The 17,736-nt window shown below is 38.3% G+C and overlaps 1 protein-coding gene across 22 annotated transcripts in view; it reads right to left on the reverse strand.

Moving 5' to 3' along the window:
- LOC102218974 (receptor-type tyrosine-protein phosphatase delta-like) overlaps positions 1 to 17,736 on the reverse strand; it is a 197,367-nt gene that overhangs the window by 175,139 nt on the left and 4,492 nt on the right. The gene's annotated exons all lie outside the window — the stretch shown is intronic.

Here is a 17,736-nt window from a genome sequence, read left to right on the forward strand (position 1 = left end):
ACAATTTTCTCTTACCATTGGCATCTTGGCAGTTTTTTAAAATCCCAAACAGGAAACCGTGTTAAATTTAACAACAAGTTAGACAACCTGAAAGCCTTCCGCAAAACCAGTGAAACCCTAAAGCAAGAAAATTTAACAAAGGCACTTCTTTCAATTTGGAAATTTTAAAGAATTCTCAAATTCTGTGGTGCATTAAAATATATTGTTAGATATCTGTACTTAAATGATAATGTATATAAATACTAAATAGTAAAATCCGTTTTACTAGATTTTTATTAAAATTAATTCAGAAAATTGTTTATGTGCTAAACCTTCTTTAATCTGATATCCCTAAATAAAATCCAGTTAAAGGAACTGTGTTCACTTTACATTTATGTACTACATTGTGTTGGTCTACAACTTACAGCTAGAAAAAAATACGCCAAGATTTGTGTTTCGAACTTCACAAAATGTATACTTCTGAAAGGTGGTGTAGTTTATATTACCCAAATGTTAAAGTTGGCATACTATGACGATTAATAATTTATATTTTACAATCAAATTACTTAGTTATTCAGATTTTTGATCTACTTTGTTACATTGTTCAAACTGTGAAATTGGGTAGCCTTGTTACATGGGTTCCAAGTAGAATGAGGCACTAACGCTGTATCTTAGATCCATTAATTTGTTTTGCATGGACAAAACAAATTAATTAATTAATGGATGCTTGAATGCTTGGTTTTGCGCTGCACTGAGTAGAGTTCAAGTGGAGTGAAGCTCCCCGATTGTTGTAGAGTTGCAATCAGCTAAGTGATTTGTTGAACTTTGATTGTGGTGTGCTATGACGCACACTTGTGCAGCTAAAAGATGCAGGATGTCTATCAAAGTGTTTCCAAATGAGAAAAAAAATTGCTAGTCAATGTAGAAACACAGTTCCTTCACAAGCTCCACATGTGGTTTTAGCACAAAACAAAATGCAATATGCAATTTTTCAGATAAATGCATCCCTCAACTACTTCTTAATTTAAAATTTCTTCCTCTTTTGTGCTGCACTCTGCTGTGGATGAACACATTAGTATTCTAGGTTTTATCATAGACTCATACAACAAGCTCTTTGAATGCTGTTTTCAGTCTCGAAATCCCTGTAAAGAGTCCAAATATTAGCATTACTGGTAAAGATGTCACTTCAAATAAGTCTATCTTTAGGAGCACAACAAATTATCATGCTGAAACAAGTAAAAATGTTTGGGTAGTCTTTAGTGAGAAGGGCAAATCCCAAATCAAAAAACAATTGCCAATTGGTGTGAACCATCAACATTGTTATACAATAAATGCAAATGAAATATTTATGTAATTCCTACCTTGTTTTTTTTATTGTGATAGACTGTGACAGTCAAGAAACCTTGAAGTAGAATCAGTTACTTTTTGTTAGGGCTGGACTATTTGGTCTAAAATCAATATCATGATATATTGAGCAGTTTACCTCGATAACGATAAATGGACAGTAACACTACCTTTCCATCGTCCCCCGCTACCAAATACCAACATGGTCAAAATTATGTCAGTCATCGTCATAAATTTTGGTGTCTGTTAATTTTTGTATTATCGCCCAGGCCTACTTTTTGTTTCTTTGGAAAGTAAATATGATGTAACTTAGACCCTTTTCTGTGTGGTACTTCACAGTTACATCATGATTTAACAAGGCGACTGACTGTAATTTCACCAAAACCACGTTAATTTGGAGTTTGGATAGCTTCTTCCCGCCATAAATGAAATCATAATTTGAAATCTGCTCCCTGTAAATACTTTTTATCTTTGATTTTAAAATATGTTTTATAATCTGAAACATTTAAGTGTGACAAAAAGGGAACCACAGAAGACATCTGTAAGGGGCTAAATATGTCTCCACAGCACTGAACATGTCCTATTAAAAGTTTAAACCATTTATGGGTTAAATACACTCAGTGGCTTCTCAGCTGCAACATGTAACCGTTCTAGGGACAAGGAGTGCTTAACATTTTATAACCTTTCATACAAGGTGAGATCAGCAAATCATTTTGTTTTACAAGAAACTTAAAATGGAATCCAAGTTATATCTCAAACCTACATCACTACTTTCCCTGTTTCTGTTACTGTTTTGGTGAGAACCTGAGATATAAAAAAAAGTTTGGTTATTTTCTCAAACTACATTTGGAGAGGGTTTCACAATAATAATGCCATCTTTAGTTGAATTCTGCACACTGATCCCATTCATCTTGTTTTATCACAACCTATAGTATATTCCGGCATAATCTTTTCTGTTTCATCCCATCATCCCCTAGTTTAATTTCCCTCTCCTCTCACCCTTCTTCCTATGCTCATGCACAGCCTTCTGTCTCCCAATCTGCCCTCTTTCCGCCTCAGCCTGTTATCGCTTTTTCTTTTTGTCTCTTACACCTGACAGAGACGGGATCAAGTGGTAAGTCTCCTAAAGCATGCTCATCCACCGCCGCTCGAGCCGCAAAGCTGGCGAGAGAGCGAAGAAAGACAGCGGGGAAACACTAAATGTTAGTTTGTCAAGAGGAAGAACAAAGATACAAGATAAGAAAGACAAACAGAACAAAAAGATGGTGGAAGACGCAAGAGGTAGTGGGACGGTTTGTGTTCGGTTCGAGGGTACAGACGCCGTTAGAGGTGATGTAAGAGGAGACAATGAGAGAAACTGAAAGACGTAAGCTTTCACATTACTCACAAAGTCTCCACTCATTCACACACACTCACATTCTCATTTTAGTGTCAGGATGAGTAGCGTGATTAAAATTCCCCTTAGGCTGGAAGACATCCTTCCTCCACTGGCACAGAGAGGAACATGTTGAACTAAGTTCTTTCAACTCAAGGAGGACCATGACTCACTTCTTGATGCCTCAGTTAAAGACAGTGCACAAGAAGTGTAAAAGAACGCATGCAGGTGACTGAACTGCATTTCTTTTCCTTTTTCTAAGTAGTATTTTAAGCTTACACATGCATTTTTGTCTGTGTAAATGAATCTGGAGTCTTTTTTTTGCCTTCCTGTGGCCATGTCCTCACAATCGTACTTCCGTGTGTGGGCGTGCATTTGTGCGTCTGTATGAGTGTGTGTGACAGCAGGGCTGGCTAGAGTGTCCATAGCCGGTGGTTTATGGCTGCTGAGGTCTGATTACATTGGTGTGACTGGAGGGGTGAGCAGACTGGTGCTTCTATCTGTCTTCTGTGTGGCTGACTGCACAGAAACACACACACACTCAGACACGCACATTCACCAAATAGAAACGACTCAACCAGAGACACTTGGCTTGCCTCCCCAAGACCTCACACAGATACAGCTACATTATGGATTTGCACAAGAATACACATCTGATTCATACTTGATTTGCGTGTTCTGTGTCTCTTAATGAATATGATTATGATTCAAAATGAAAGTGCGACAGCCTGGTGGACAACGGTATAATGAGCCAAATGACATGCTTTTAATCTGTACTCTGCATGAGATATACTGTATATTCCCTGAATGCTGACATACAAACTTCTCACCTTGTTGTCTTTTTTGTTTCATAAAAGGTAGTAAGGCTTAAAAACACACAGTTACAATTATTCTCTATAATCTACTCAGGTTTAAACATATCTAAGTGATGTGGCAATAAAGATTAAGCTGATGTCTAGTTTTAAAGAAAATAATGATTTTTTAGACTTTATGCAACCCCTAGCATTGTTTTTTTGCTCATTGTTCACTTCTTGCCTCTCTTTAACCATTTGTAATGTGCATAAATGAAAGTAGCTGCCTTTCACACTCTTACCTCAGAGTACATCTGCACATCTGAATGCAATGTGGTTACATTGTGCCAATTCAATGTCACTTGTTAACAATGGCCAATTATTTTCCTTCCACATAATTTTCTTTTACAAAAATTGTATGTTGTAACAACAAACTTCACAGGGATTTTGTGCAATAGTACGGTATAATCGTGAAGTGAAAGGAAAATGATACATGGTTTCCAGAATTATTTCAAATTAAAATCTAAAATAGCATATAGTTCATTTTATTCAAGTCTCTCTGAGTCAAAACTTGGTGGAACTTCATTTTACAGGATTAAATCTAAATCTGTAGCTTTAACAGGACATGTCTTTATCAGACCTCTATATCTAGCGACTGAAATGTCTTTGCAAAATAGATCTAGCTTGCTGATTGAATGTAAGTAAGTCTTGCAGCAGATTCTCCATTGTATTTTAGTCTGTATTGTGATTGGATCATTCTAATCAATTTCAGCTCTGGCTGCATGTTTGGGGTCATTGTCTCAAGCCACCTGCAGCCTTACAAACAAGATTTCTTTCTGGATTTACCAGAACTTTTACCATCTTAACTCTGAGCAGATTCCCCTGTAATCGTGATGTGACAAGATCAGAACTATTTAAATGCTATGAATAGTTTTCCACTGTAAGTATGTGGCGCATGGAAAGCACCATTAAATTACAATTAATAAAAGTTATAATCATTTAAATGTGTCATTAATTTATTACAAATACAGATAATAAATACAGAAATAATTTAATAAATATGGAATACGTTTCTCAAATTATTAAACATTGATTTCATTTTAAAAACTAGGTATAATTATTTTATGATTTAATAAATTATTTTATATATCTGTGATGAAGCACATCATGAATTAATTGAAGCTTTAAACTCAGTGGGTGGGGTTAGGACAGCTTCTCTGGAGACCCTGAACATCTGATTGGCTGCTAAACACTGAAAGGCAAAACAACTTCTTACAAAGTTTGATGTTACTCTGAGGTAAATATTTTCACTGGATGTGTGAATATAACTTCAATATCATAATTTATTTCCTACACACTGTGAATGAGGTCAACTCCAGACTTTCTAGTTTGGCCTAAAATATTTCTATTAAGTCCACGTGAGAGTTCACTGGTCCTGCGTGGAGGCGGCCGCCAGAGACTTCAGACAGGATCAATGTAAGTCGCGCCCACTGACTAACTCCTGTAAACCTATCAGAGAAATATTAGACCGAAGTGCAGACATAAAGACTGGAGTAGCTCACTCAGAGTCTGTGGTAAATAAATGGCAACAATTTAATTATGTTTTTGGAGTTAATTCTGCACTTTTCACCTGCAATATTGACCTTGTAACCATAGCAAACTTGAAATAATTTGTTTTGAGTTGCCATTTGAAGCACCCAATCAAACGTCAGGGTGTCCATAGTAGCTGCCCTAAATCCACTCATTGGATTTGATGGGTGAATTTGGCGGTTTAAATTGACTAATTCTATATTTATTAAATTATTTCTGTAATTTCAGTTTTAATAAGTAATGGCATTTAAATAATTATTTTGTGAGATAACCATTTATTGTAATTTGGCACTCTTCACTTGCCGTAGTGATGGCCGCCACTGGAAATACAAACTCCTGTAATGCTAAACCTATTTGGATTTATTAGTTAACTTTCCAAGTTCATGACACCAACAACACAGTAACATTACATATACCTAAAATATATGTAATCTTCATAAATGCTGCATAGAAGCAACTCAGTAATCACCATCAGGGATGCCACACAGCCTCATGCAATTCTATGTGAATGCTCTGCTGTATTTGTGATGATGTGGAGAATAAGGATTCAGTCCCAGTGGTCTGCAGAATGCTTGAGGTGAATGACACGGCAGGAGACTTGGCACCCTTTCTCTGGCTCCGTTGCTTCTGGCACATGTTCTGGTTGCGTTCCAAACTCTGACGGTGCCTTAAATGCTGCTACCGGTGCCTTGAACTTGCCTCTGCCCTTGTCTTTTTTTAAATCTTGATTTGAATTTTGTTTTTTTCTAGTGGGCAATGTACAACTGTTGCTTGTTTTGAGATAATGTCAAGAATGAATCACAAACACAGTACTGATCCTCCCCTTTGTACACAGCAGTAAATGCCACAGATATGATATCAGCAACAACACAAGTGCAAAAACGATAAACGAATGAAAACTTGGAGATCGAGACGACATGGCAACATGACACATGCTGTAAAACATTGTAAATTTCCACATATCTCCCAATATGCATGCGATACATGAACCTTACCAACATTTCCATTTAAGTACAGTGTTTGATGTTTGATAACATGCACCAAGAAAGAGTGTAAAATTAGCTTGCAATTAATTTGTCTGTGATATAAAATTAAAAAACAGAATTCAATGGATATCAGTTAATGCTGTTACACACTTGTGTACAGTAGTTAGACGTACGCATCTTGAAGCTGTTTCTGATCTGCCATTATAGAAAAGAAGAAGAACATAGCTAACACTATAAAAAAAATTATTTTGAGTTGGGACATTCTACAAAGCTCAGCTTCAGCCTTGGGCAATACAAAGCGCTGTGACTGCTTATCTAAACAAAGAGAGCAAGAATGCCAGAATAATTTCCAGTTCTAAAGTCAAAAGTCCAATCAGGGCTGTCTTAGGTTTCCACTGAGATGTACCTCTTCAGTTTTGTTAATGATATTGTATTTTCATATTTTACAGTTGTGCTTAATGTTGTGTTTTTTAAATTTATAATTGTGCTTAGTGGATGTTGTGTTTATTTAGATATAGTTGTGTTTTTGAATATGTTGTTGTGTTTCTAAGTTTATAGTTGTGTTCAATGATTTGTGGATGTGGTTTTTACTTCAGGGCCACCATAAAGTTCCTACCAAAATCCATAAATATTTAGTTTTATTTGATCAGTGACATCAGTTCTCAAGGGTGACTTGTTGTGTTGTGTTTCTCTGTGATGGATGAGTGACCTGTGTACAGTGTACATAGCTTCTTGCTCACTGTCTTCTAGGACAGTGTCCAGCTGCTAATTTTGTTATTAATAATTAGTTTTAAGCTTATTATGACTCCCTCTCAGTGCATTTAGAATATATTTTTACCTGGTGTACTTGACAGTTTTTACTGCGTTTTAATTATTTCAAATGTTAGTTTATTATACTCATATCTAGTTAGCTGTACCAAAAGGAACTCTTGTTAGCCTTTATGTTTCATGCATTTTGGTCAAAGATGTTTGTCTTTTTCCTTCACAGGTGCTTCAACATTGAGGGCAGAGCAGAGGAGTTGCTTTGTTTTATGGTAAAAGGTTTTATTACACACAGGTTACTGGATAAATTTTTTAGATTAATAAAGATGGAATATAAAAAGGATTTTTGTTTCATCTGAAAGAGCACAAATTGGCACATTTCTGTTCTAATCTACTCTACTGTCGGTCCTTTGCTATAAAGAGTCTGACCTTTGCAAAGAATGAGGCAATGTTTTATGATACTCTTGCTTAATGATAACCATGGTGGATTTATATAATACACAGAGGGATAAAGCATAGGTAGGATGCTTTATCTTGTGACTCAAAGCGCACACTATTAGGAATCCGCCAAGAGAGAAGTGACAGCAAGAGAAAGGAGGGAGGAGGAGGCGATGGTGTAAATGGGGTAGGGGCTGCGCAGGAGAAAAGGAGGCTTGCTGCTGCTACATTATTGAGAAGCGGCTAAACCTTCTGTGCTCGGGGAAATCTGAGAAGGTAAGAACAAAGATGGAACCAACGCATAGGTGAGAGATGGGGCGGAGATGAAAAAAGAGAGGTGGTGAAAGATAGAAAATAAGCAAAGGTGAAGAAAGACAGACAGTGATGTATAGGTGCATTGCTGGGCAGTCCGCTGCAGCGCTCCCAGGTGTGCGCTGTGTGAGGAATTAGGGGGAACAATGTGAAGTGACGAGGGAGCCTCAGAGGCCTGACCGTGTTTTTTTTTTTTTTTTTACTTCCGCTGTATCAGGAGGAAATACCTCTTACTAATCAAAATGCCGTTCTTCTATTTGAGAGCGATCAACAAACAAAAACTGACAAGAAAGAAGCAAAGGAGAGTAATAAAGGAGAGATAATGAGCTATGAAACTTGTGTGTGTGTATTTATGTATGTGTGCATCTGACTTAATGTGAATCCAAAAAGTGGATGAAAACCAAGGCTTTGGCTTTTTAATCAGCCCCATCAGCACTGCATGGGGACTCTGAGAAGCTTTCATGTGTAGTTTTCTCTTCGCGCATATACACACACACCGAGAAGCACACGTACGCAAAGCATCCCCTCTTGCCTTGTGTTCTAAATTTACACCTAACAGGAGAACAGGAAAATGGGGGAGGAGGCGAACCGAGCGAAGATGGAGAGCGGAGGAAAAGTGGAGGAGGACAGGATGGTGGATGGTGGAGGAGAAGTGCACATAAGTGGTGGAAGAAGTTTAGACAGATATTAGGATTAAACAAATCTAAAAAGAGCGAAATGAAAAGGAGCGGAGCCAACTTGGATTTAGACAGCAGGCAACAGAAACTGTGGTAAGGAAGAGCTGGAAAGAGTTAGACAGACCAGAAGACAGAGAGGGAGGGTAGAAGGACAGTGGTATATTAGTCAAGGTGTCCAGTCTATGTATTGCCTGCTGTGCAATACCACCCCTCTGATTTACTCTGCCGAGTGACAGATGAGAAGGAGCAGAAGAAGGGAGGGGGAGGGGGGGGGCACAGAGATGAGGAAGAGGAGGAGGGAGGTCTTGCTATGAGCGTTTAGGCCAAATTAACGGCACCTCATAAATTAGACTAACAGCCGAACCAGCCAGTCTGGGAGGGGAGGGAATGTGACTGAGTGCAAGTGTGTACAAGTGTGTCGGGGTGCGTACACAAGAGAGCAGGCACACGTTGCTGAGAGTTATGACACATCAAGGGGGAACAATTTGAACCAGTGCAAACAGATCACTGTCTGATGAAGCCGTGATATCCAACCGCTCACTCATACCGACACAATCTCCTCTGGATTATCCCGGACGCCAAAGTGCTCTCTCCTGCACTCATGATCTGAAACAACACACCTGCATCTTCTTTCTCTGAAACAGGATTAAAGTAAATGGACCTGCACGGTGTATGAGTATACCTTAAGTAATGTCTGGATGCTGTTTAATGTACAGCGCCTTCACCTTGCAGAAGTTTTCATAATCCTTGTACTTTTCACATTTGTCAAATTACAAGCAGGGATTATGTGTGATAGACCAAAATTGAGAGAGTACAAATCTAAAAAATTGTAGCACCAGAGCAATTAGATCTGTCAATCTTTCAAGTTGTGTCTTCATTTACACATCAAGAGACTAAAATCTTTGCCCATTTTTGTATGTAAAATAGCTCAAGCTGTGTCTGACTGAACAAAGAGGACCTGTGAGAATCAGTTTTAAAGCGTGGGCCTTTCGTGAAACTTAGGGACCACAACCATCCACGAAAACTGACAATCCGCAAACACTTGAAATAACCTCTAAAAATGCTCTGCTCATTACAGTTTTACTGAAACACAACTGCTGAATTTTGACACGCAACCCTTCCTATGAAAATGGGTTATTAGAAAACTTGATGTGCTATCTGAAAACACCAATAATATTTTCCCTCCAGTGTGCTTCCTGCATCCTGCCTTGCCTTCTGCTGCTGCTTGTATTTCCAGACTGCTCACACATATAATCTCCAGGCGTCTCCATGCTCATTCTGGCTTATCCTGGTTCAAGAATGAGCCAAAACAACAAGAGTTTGGTTTGAAAACTGTGGACTACTGTGAAAACATGGCACCATGTGCAATATGCCAACTCCATAAAAGGCCACTACATTATGCAAAAATACCAAGCATGTTCTTGAACAGCGATTTCCAGTGCATACCGGCTGGATGTGTGTGGAGGAATGGTGTCATGATGGAGGATGGGAGAGAGGGTCCTGATTTATCTAGTTCTTCTATTTCTATTGATTTGTAGTGAAAACATTACATACCACACTAGTGTTCAAACTTCTAACATGGGAAGCAGAAAATGTGGTGTTAAACCATCTCAAAGAATTAACCGCTGGTTTAGCATCCAGCTCGAGTCTCAACTTGAAATGGCAGTGCAAAATCTGGAGGATTTGTGCATCTTTATGGTTATCACTCTGAACATATTTTCCACCCAATGACAGATTAGGAGTGAAAGAGTTTTATAGAAATGGAAATATGTAAACAGGATATACAGTATATCAAGAGAGCAGAAACACAAGAAAGTAACGCCATCTGAGAGACAAAAGTCAAAACAAGATGAATGCCGCCTGACGAATGTCATGAAAGGAAAAAGAAGATCAGAGACCAGTTAGTTAATAATTCCACAACTTTAATATAAATTAGGTAAGCATGTGCATTTATTTTCATTTGCAGCAAATACATGCAGGGGAGATTGGTTGGGAGGCCAAGACTCACGGTTTTACATTAATTTGTTTCCATATAAATATCTTTCCAGCAAACTGTTCTGCCAATCTACATTATTTATTCTCTTTAGCAAACAAAGTTGCCTGATTTCACAGTTTGCTTTCATAAAGCTTCATTTAGAAGCATAACCATTCCCATTGTTGCCTAAAAACAGTTTCATTGAGCTAAGCCCATTAAAGCCAAGATTATTAAATCACACAAGATGCAATAATTTTACCAATCTACAAAAGGAGAAACATTATTTTCACTTAATGTTTCACCGCAAGGGTCAGAAAGTGACCCTTGCGGTGCTCTTTTCCTGTGCAGATCTGTCCATTTTATTTTCTGCAGCTTTTTTAGATGTATTAAATTCTTGAATGTAGGGTTTTTGCAAAAAGATGATGTAGGCAAAAAAAATTAAATAAATCACTTTTGGCAAAAAAAAAAAAAAAAAAAGACTTTGGGAAGTTGACACTATGTTGCCAAAATTAGTTGAAGTTAACAACGCTTACAACATGTTGGCAAAATTGTGCAAATGATGAAAACCTGTTAAGAACCTTTGCCTGCTGTCTGATGATATTACCCGTTTTGATTTATATATGTGTATATACTGTATATATTTTTGCCGCTGTGCATTCTGCAATGCAAGTGCACACTTATATAACAATTTAAATGTAATCTTAAGGAAAAACAAGGTTGCAAGAATTTTACCCTACTTGTGTTATATGATCGGGATGGATACTATCACTAAGATTTTGAATATTACTTTAATTGCAGGCTCTTAAGATTCTGTGGAACCACCTGTCCAGATGTGCTGAGCACTGGTGCACATGCTACACAGCTCCATCAGTTTTGTGATCAATATGGGCGCAGACAGAGAGGACCTGCTGGAAAAACCACAAGATATTGTATTTTACTAAATTCATATTTTTGCTTAAAGTTGATAATAATTAAATAATAAAATTAATTAAATTCTCCTGTTGGTAAACATATTGGAATAAGCTGGCAGAAATATTAAATGCCAAAACTGATACATCGTTCAAATGATAGTATCGTTCAAATGAGCCCTGGAAGTGAAGGATTTTTTTCTCTGCATCAGCTAAAGACATTGTGAAAACAGCTTTAGTCCTATAAAGACATCAGCCTTCAATGCTGTCATGATTCCAACTTTACAAGAATTACCTTTTGCCAATTTTGAGGTAATTTCAAGTGCATGAACAAGTTTTGTCGGAGGCATTTACTGCATGGGAACATTCTGCTCACACCCGGCTCAGTGCAAATTTTATTACCCTTTAGATAATGTATGTTTTCTGGTACAATTGCAGCGACTCATAACATAAATCTTCCCTCCCGTACGTTATTTATGTCAGCACCTCTACATTATAAAGAAATGTTAACTCTGTCAGAAGTGCAAGCACTTGCCGATCGCTGTGTGATTACAGCACTGCTTGACTGAGTGAGATAATAATATAACAGCACACACACAGGCACGCACACGCAGTCCCATCCACACACCAATCTTAGAGGCACGGAGTTGATGCTCAGTGATTAAAGTGGCATGCTTCTGAGTGTGTCACCTGGGTTCTGCTGTATCTTAAATCAGGACAGTGGGGCTCAGATTGGGTATTGACTGGCCTGCAGAAGTCTCCATCCATCATGCTGAGAAACGATAGCGCGGAGGCCACCCCTGAAGTAGCCATATACCACCGATGTCGCTCAGTTGGCTGGCCGAGGTGACGCAGGGTTAGGCTGGAGGCACGGAGAGCAGGCAGAGAGGTGCGGCTCACAGGCAGATGCAGGCAGACAGGCAGCATGTCGGCTGTCAAAATACGGATAAACACTCCGAACACAAGCCAATGCGAAGCCGAGTGCACCTGTGACAAACACTGGCTGACAAACACATATGCTCAGACATGAAGCACTTATCATAAGAGATAAGGCTTCCTTCTCCATTTCTTTCCTGCTGTCTGTCACTCTCTGCTCCACTATCAGAAACAGCCATACACAGCAACACACACTGCGCTCCGTCTTGAGGGCCTGCACAGCATCTTTTGACTATGTGCCTAATGATAATAAATGAGCCATCATGGGCGGGAAGAGAGGCACTAAGTCATTTCTTTCATCGACAGGAGGAAGACTGGGAGCCCCAAGGTCACCCTACTGTCAGCATCACTCTCCCAAATGACTCCTTGTGCTCTCTTTCTCTCACACATCCATGTGTGTTCTAACAGAAAAAGTGGCACGAAGAGCCCCACAACACCAAACGATTTGCCAATTGAGAAGCCCACATTGATTTTCTCAGTTTTACCAAATAAAACCCCATGGATGCATTTTTAAACCATCACACATAAGTCTTTCAATTCTGCATTCAAAACGTAGGTGGGTTATTATATTAGGAGGTATAATATAACCAACAATTACTTCAAAAATCAGCTACACCTGAAACCAGAGGACCAACTAAAGTGTGAATGAAGCCACTTCGGACTAACTATATATATTACTAGTAGCCAAACCAGATCTCGAAAACTTCATAGTTTCCGTCTCACAAAAGTGCTATCTACAGTATTGGCGTATAGTTTAGATTTGTCCAACTTACTGTTTTATTATCATAATCCCCAGACATGCATACAAATGCTGTTTGTCTTGTTTGAAAGTCTTGTTCTGAAGTCAGAAGGGAAGTAGCTTTTCTTGTGTTGATGTATTAAACTAACAAAGACTGCTTGTTGGTAAAGCTAACACTCAAATCCATAAACACAGAGTAGGATAGACAGAGCATTTTCAAAAAACATTTCAGCATTTTAAAATGAGACAATTGTAAAAACCATAACATATGACAAAATCCTTTGTTTTCTAAAGTTATGACTAAAAGTAAACTATTGCTATTTTTAATTCTTATAAAAAATCCTGTCTTGAAAAGTTCTGATCATGGTGTGAAAGCTAAGGGAGCTCCGCCACCACTCGTTCCAAGGTAACATGTTTTAAAAACATTATTAGCCGGCTCATAAGATGACTTTGATGAAAGCAAACATAATGTGTTGAATCTGTCTGAAAGCCACATTAAATCCTGGATCCATATATAGTTGCATTGTAAAAAGTCAGGTTTTATATTTTATATGTTTCAAAGTTGTCTTTACCTGGAAGTCAAGCCCAAAGGAAATCTTACATGCACATATTTAACTACCTGCTAGAAGTCACCGAATTTTCAAGTGTAAATGCCAGTTGAAATGAGATGGTGGCACGACAAGTGTCAACTTTTGCGAGCAGGTGAATTACATTTTCACATTTTTCCTGTGTCACAGGTTGTATCTGTGGTTTAGGTAGAGGTTGCAACCTATTATGACAAAAGGGTAAAGATTAGTAACTGTTATTTCATGCCAAGCATCTTTACCTGCTCTGGGCAGAAGAATACCATAAAAGCTGTGAGCTTTAACTGTTAGAAAGACAGCACCAGATCGGATCAGAAAAGAGTCAGGAGAGCATTGCATAACGGATGTCTTCGTGACCTTCCTGACCCTCCTCACTTCCATTCCTCTCCCTAATGAGCAGCAGCATATTGTCATCTCTCCGAGACTCAGATCGGAATTCAAATCCACACAAGGCAAGCCAAGTGAATTTATCCAGCCAAAGGACACACACTAAAGGAGTCCAAAGCAGCCAATTTTTATTAATACCATGCTAAAAATATAAGTTTGTGGGAGAGATGAGGCATCAGAGGACACGACAGTGGAATGAACAGGAAGGTATCGCCTTCTTTTTTATCTGTGGGAATTCTCCTCTCACACACATGTGCCCTCCCATATGCATGGGCGAACACACTTATATATATACGCTGCAAGTTTGGACTTGAGCTGTAGAAAGCTAATTTGCACCACATTGAAATGCATCTCAATTAAAGAGAAACACATCGAGGTGCCAAGGGAGGAGAGAGATGTGAGAGAACGAGGGGTGTGAAGCAGAAAGTGTGTGAGCGTATGAGAGTATTAGAAGGGTGGGTGGGTGGGTGTGTGTGTGTGTGTGTGCGTGTTCTCAGAAGGGGATAGCTCAACTGTATCTGGCAGGAGAAGAAGAAAACAGAGAGAAAAGTGTGTGTGTGTGTGTTTTTTTTAAACACACTCTTGGAAAAAACATTTCATTTGAGGATGAATCAGATTTAGAAAAAGGGTGTGAGGAGGTTTGAGGTGCAGCAAAAATTCCAACTAACTTCAACCTTGTTATCACCACCTCTTTGGTTTGGTGCCAGCACACCGGGGCTGTCCCTGCTAAAACTGTGTTTGTGCTCAGCTATTTTTAAACCCGAGGCCATGTACTGTTTGACAGAAAGGGAGGATAGCTGCAAGACGCAATAAGGTTTTTGACTAATTGTGTTAGCAGCCAGGACTTTACCTCTGTGTCTTTGAGATGCTTTATTTGTCTCATCTGCCTGTGCTATGTGAGAGAGTACATGTAAGTGTGTTTAATATTTTATCTTATGTGCATCTTTGAGAACAAACTGGGGGAAAAGAAAAAAAAAACATCACAATCTGGCATATAAAAAAAAAACTGCAATTGTTTGTAATGTCACAATCATTTTGCATGGATTGTCAGGTTCTTCTGACTATGCCCGTACCAACCCACCATCTTAACAAAAACACTTAATACAATTACAGCTCTTCCATCAAGTAAAAGACACTCAACTTGTCCACATCTCGCAGAAGCTCTTTAAGCAGGTGTTTGAGTCTGTTTTAGCAACAAAGCTGACAGAATGAGGAGCACTCACGAAAAGAAAGAGCTTTTAATCTTATTCTGATGTAAGATGTAGCAGCACCCTATTCTTGACTGCAGCAGTGTAACACCATTATCACAATGACGTCATGCACTTGCCAGAGAGAAAAATAAATACAAAGTGTCTTAAGGCCATCCAGGCTTGAGATACACATCATTTATGGTTTTATATAATGATATGTTAAAGCTATAGAATTTAGACAGTAAGATTTGTCACTTTTTACATTACACTGGGCTCTAAAGTATTTGCCCTTTACAAATTTGTTTTAAATATTTTTTTGTAAAATTAGTTTCAAATCATGTGACAGACTGGCGACCTGTCCAGGGTGTACTCTGCCTCTCGCCCGAAACGTTCGCTGGAGATAGACAGCAGCATCCCTCCCGACCCCTCTAGGGATAAGGGTGTACAGAAATATGTACATAAATGCATGGATGGATAGTTTCAAATTAAACAAAATTTTATATCAGACAAAAATAAGAAAAATAAATCAGAATGCCTTTTTAAAATTATGGTTTCAGTTTATGAAACAGAAAAGCTATCCATATCAAACAACCCGTAGATGCAAAAAAAGTAAGTACCCCCAATACATCAGCTTTGATCAACCACATTTATTGGTATACGTTTACTATATACATCAAGGCCTGATTAGATCAACACATCAAGCCCCGATTTAAAGAAAAAATTGTAGACTGGATCAAAGAAAGTTATGGGCAGCATTCAGTCTATAAAGGACAATAATGTAATTTCTAAAGCTTTTAAGAATCCTGCAGACCACAGAAACAGCCATTGTCCACAAATGAAGAAGACTTTCCCTCCCAGGAGTAGTTGGTCTACCATTATTACTTCAAAAGCTCAATGGCATTTGGGAAAATATCATGTGGACGGACTTTTAGAAAGTCAAAGATGGTGGAGGTAGAGGGAAGGTTTAGGGCTTATTTGGTGCTTCAGAGTCCGGACCGCTGAATTCTGCTCTCTCCCAGAAAATCCTTTAGAAAATTCTCTCACCATCAGTTTGTAACATTAAGCCCAAGCTCACTAATGCAGCAGGACAACAATACAAAACACATCAGCAAATCATTTACCGCTTGTCTTCCCCTTCTCTCGCTGCCCTTCTGCTTGTCCAGCCACTAATAAATAAAGGCTGCTGGAGCCACACAAACCTTTAAAAAATCATGTTAGTCATTTACTTCAGTTTAGACAACATGTCAAATAAAAGGTAAAAATTACCAGAATAATTGACATTGGTTTAAATTGCATTTTGACATGGAAATTAATGCTACCCATGGATGGTGCCAGGGAATCTGACAGGCTTTTCTTCCCTTCTTGTTTATTTGCCTTCACTAATTTGCGCCTATAGTTATCTCCAGAGAAAAACTGGCTCTGCTGTTTCAGTGCTACCTCTCTGCTTAGCTAGTACGTTATCTATGTCTTATGTCAGATGGAGGGATAAAGCTGCAGCTGCAGCACTCGGACCCAAGTGTTCAAGAGCTTCAGCAGTTTCAGCAGATTTTTTTCCCCCACTATATTTACCTTAAGGAGTGTGGAACTATGGTAGATTTTATAGTACAATTGTGTTTGATATAGGATAGCTGAACGTCAGAGCAGGTTCTTTTTCACATTAACAATGTGATGTCATTGATTCCTGGAAAGAAATTAATATGTAAAATTTACAAATATGCATCTAGATATATTAATTGGACTAGAGACATTAGAAGTGAGAAACTGTGAAAATGAAGAAACCAATAAAAAACCTTCCTCATGAAATAAGTACACACATGTTAAATTCATAAGAATGAGACAAGATGATTTTAGCAATACATTTGGGAAAACTATGAATTTCTCTTTCTAAGGTGTTTATCACACCTGAATCCAAAAAGGATAAGAAAATTCTCAATTTTATATTTTCACAACCAAAACAAAGTTTTCAATAATCTGTGTTCGAGGAATATGTTCATAGAATTAATCTAGGTATTTCAGATTTTGAACAAGAGATGATCTTATGCTACTCATGAAAAAGCTCTTCATTTTAGCATTGACAGGAAATTGCAAAGCAGATGCCAACATCAGCAGAGTTAGAGGCAAACAATTAGCCCGCCCAGCTTTTCTCACAAAAAATTGTTCAGTTCTTGTCTGACATTCTATCAACTTGTTTTAGCCACTGGGGAGAAACAAGCAATTTGAGGGGCCCTTTTCAGTAGTTGTGTCCTAAGGTATTGTTCTCCAGTCGGATGAGAAGTCTGTATTAGCTGAAAACATCAACACAACAGGGCAACCTAAGCTAATACAGCAGTCTAATTCATAACAGCTCATTATGCAAACAGCAAGTGGATAATAGTCAGAAACACTGATTTCACTTTGTTGAAAAATATTGTGGTGTTGTTGTATTATTACATTCCTAGTAACTAAGTCTTTTTTATGTTTAGATGGAAAGCAGAGAACGTCTAATATGGAGATGTTTTGGGACACCTCGCGCTTTAAAGTTTTAAACTCCTCACCCAAAGATGTTTTGAGTTTGGAGGTTATAGTTGTCTAGATTATTTTTACATTGATCAAAACATTTAGTGGTCCTTGATATCTTGGAGACGGGTTCATGGTGTTACTCAAAGAGACAAGCTCCTTAAGGGACTCAAAATCAACGTTGTTGACCTGAGGTGGGGTTTTTTCACAAGTGGTCTGAAACAGTGGCCCTGAAATGCTAATCACACCTCAACAGAAACAACAGCT

This window comes from Xiphophorus maculatus, chromosome 5, assembly GCF_002775205.1.
Source record: "Xiphophorus maculatus strain JP 163 A chromosome 5, X_maculatus-5.0-male, whole genome shotgun sequence".
NCBI lineage: Eukaryota > Metazoa > Chordata > Actinopteri > Cyprinodontiformes > Poeciliidae > Xiphophorus > Xiphophorus maculatus.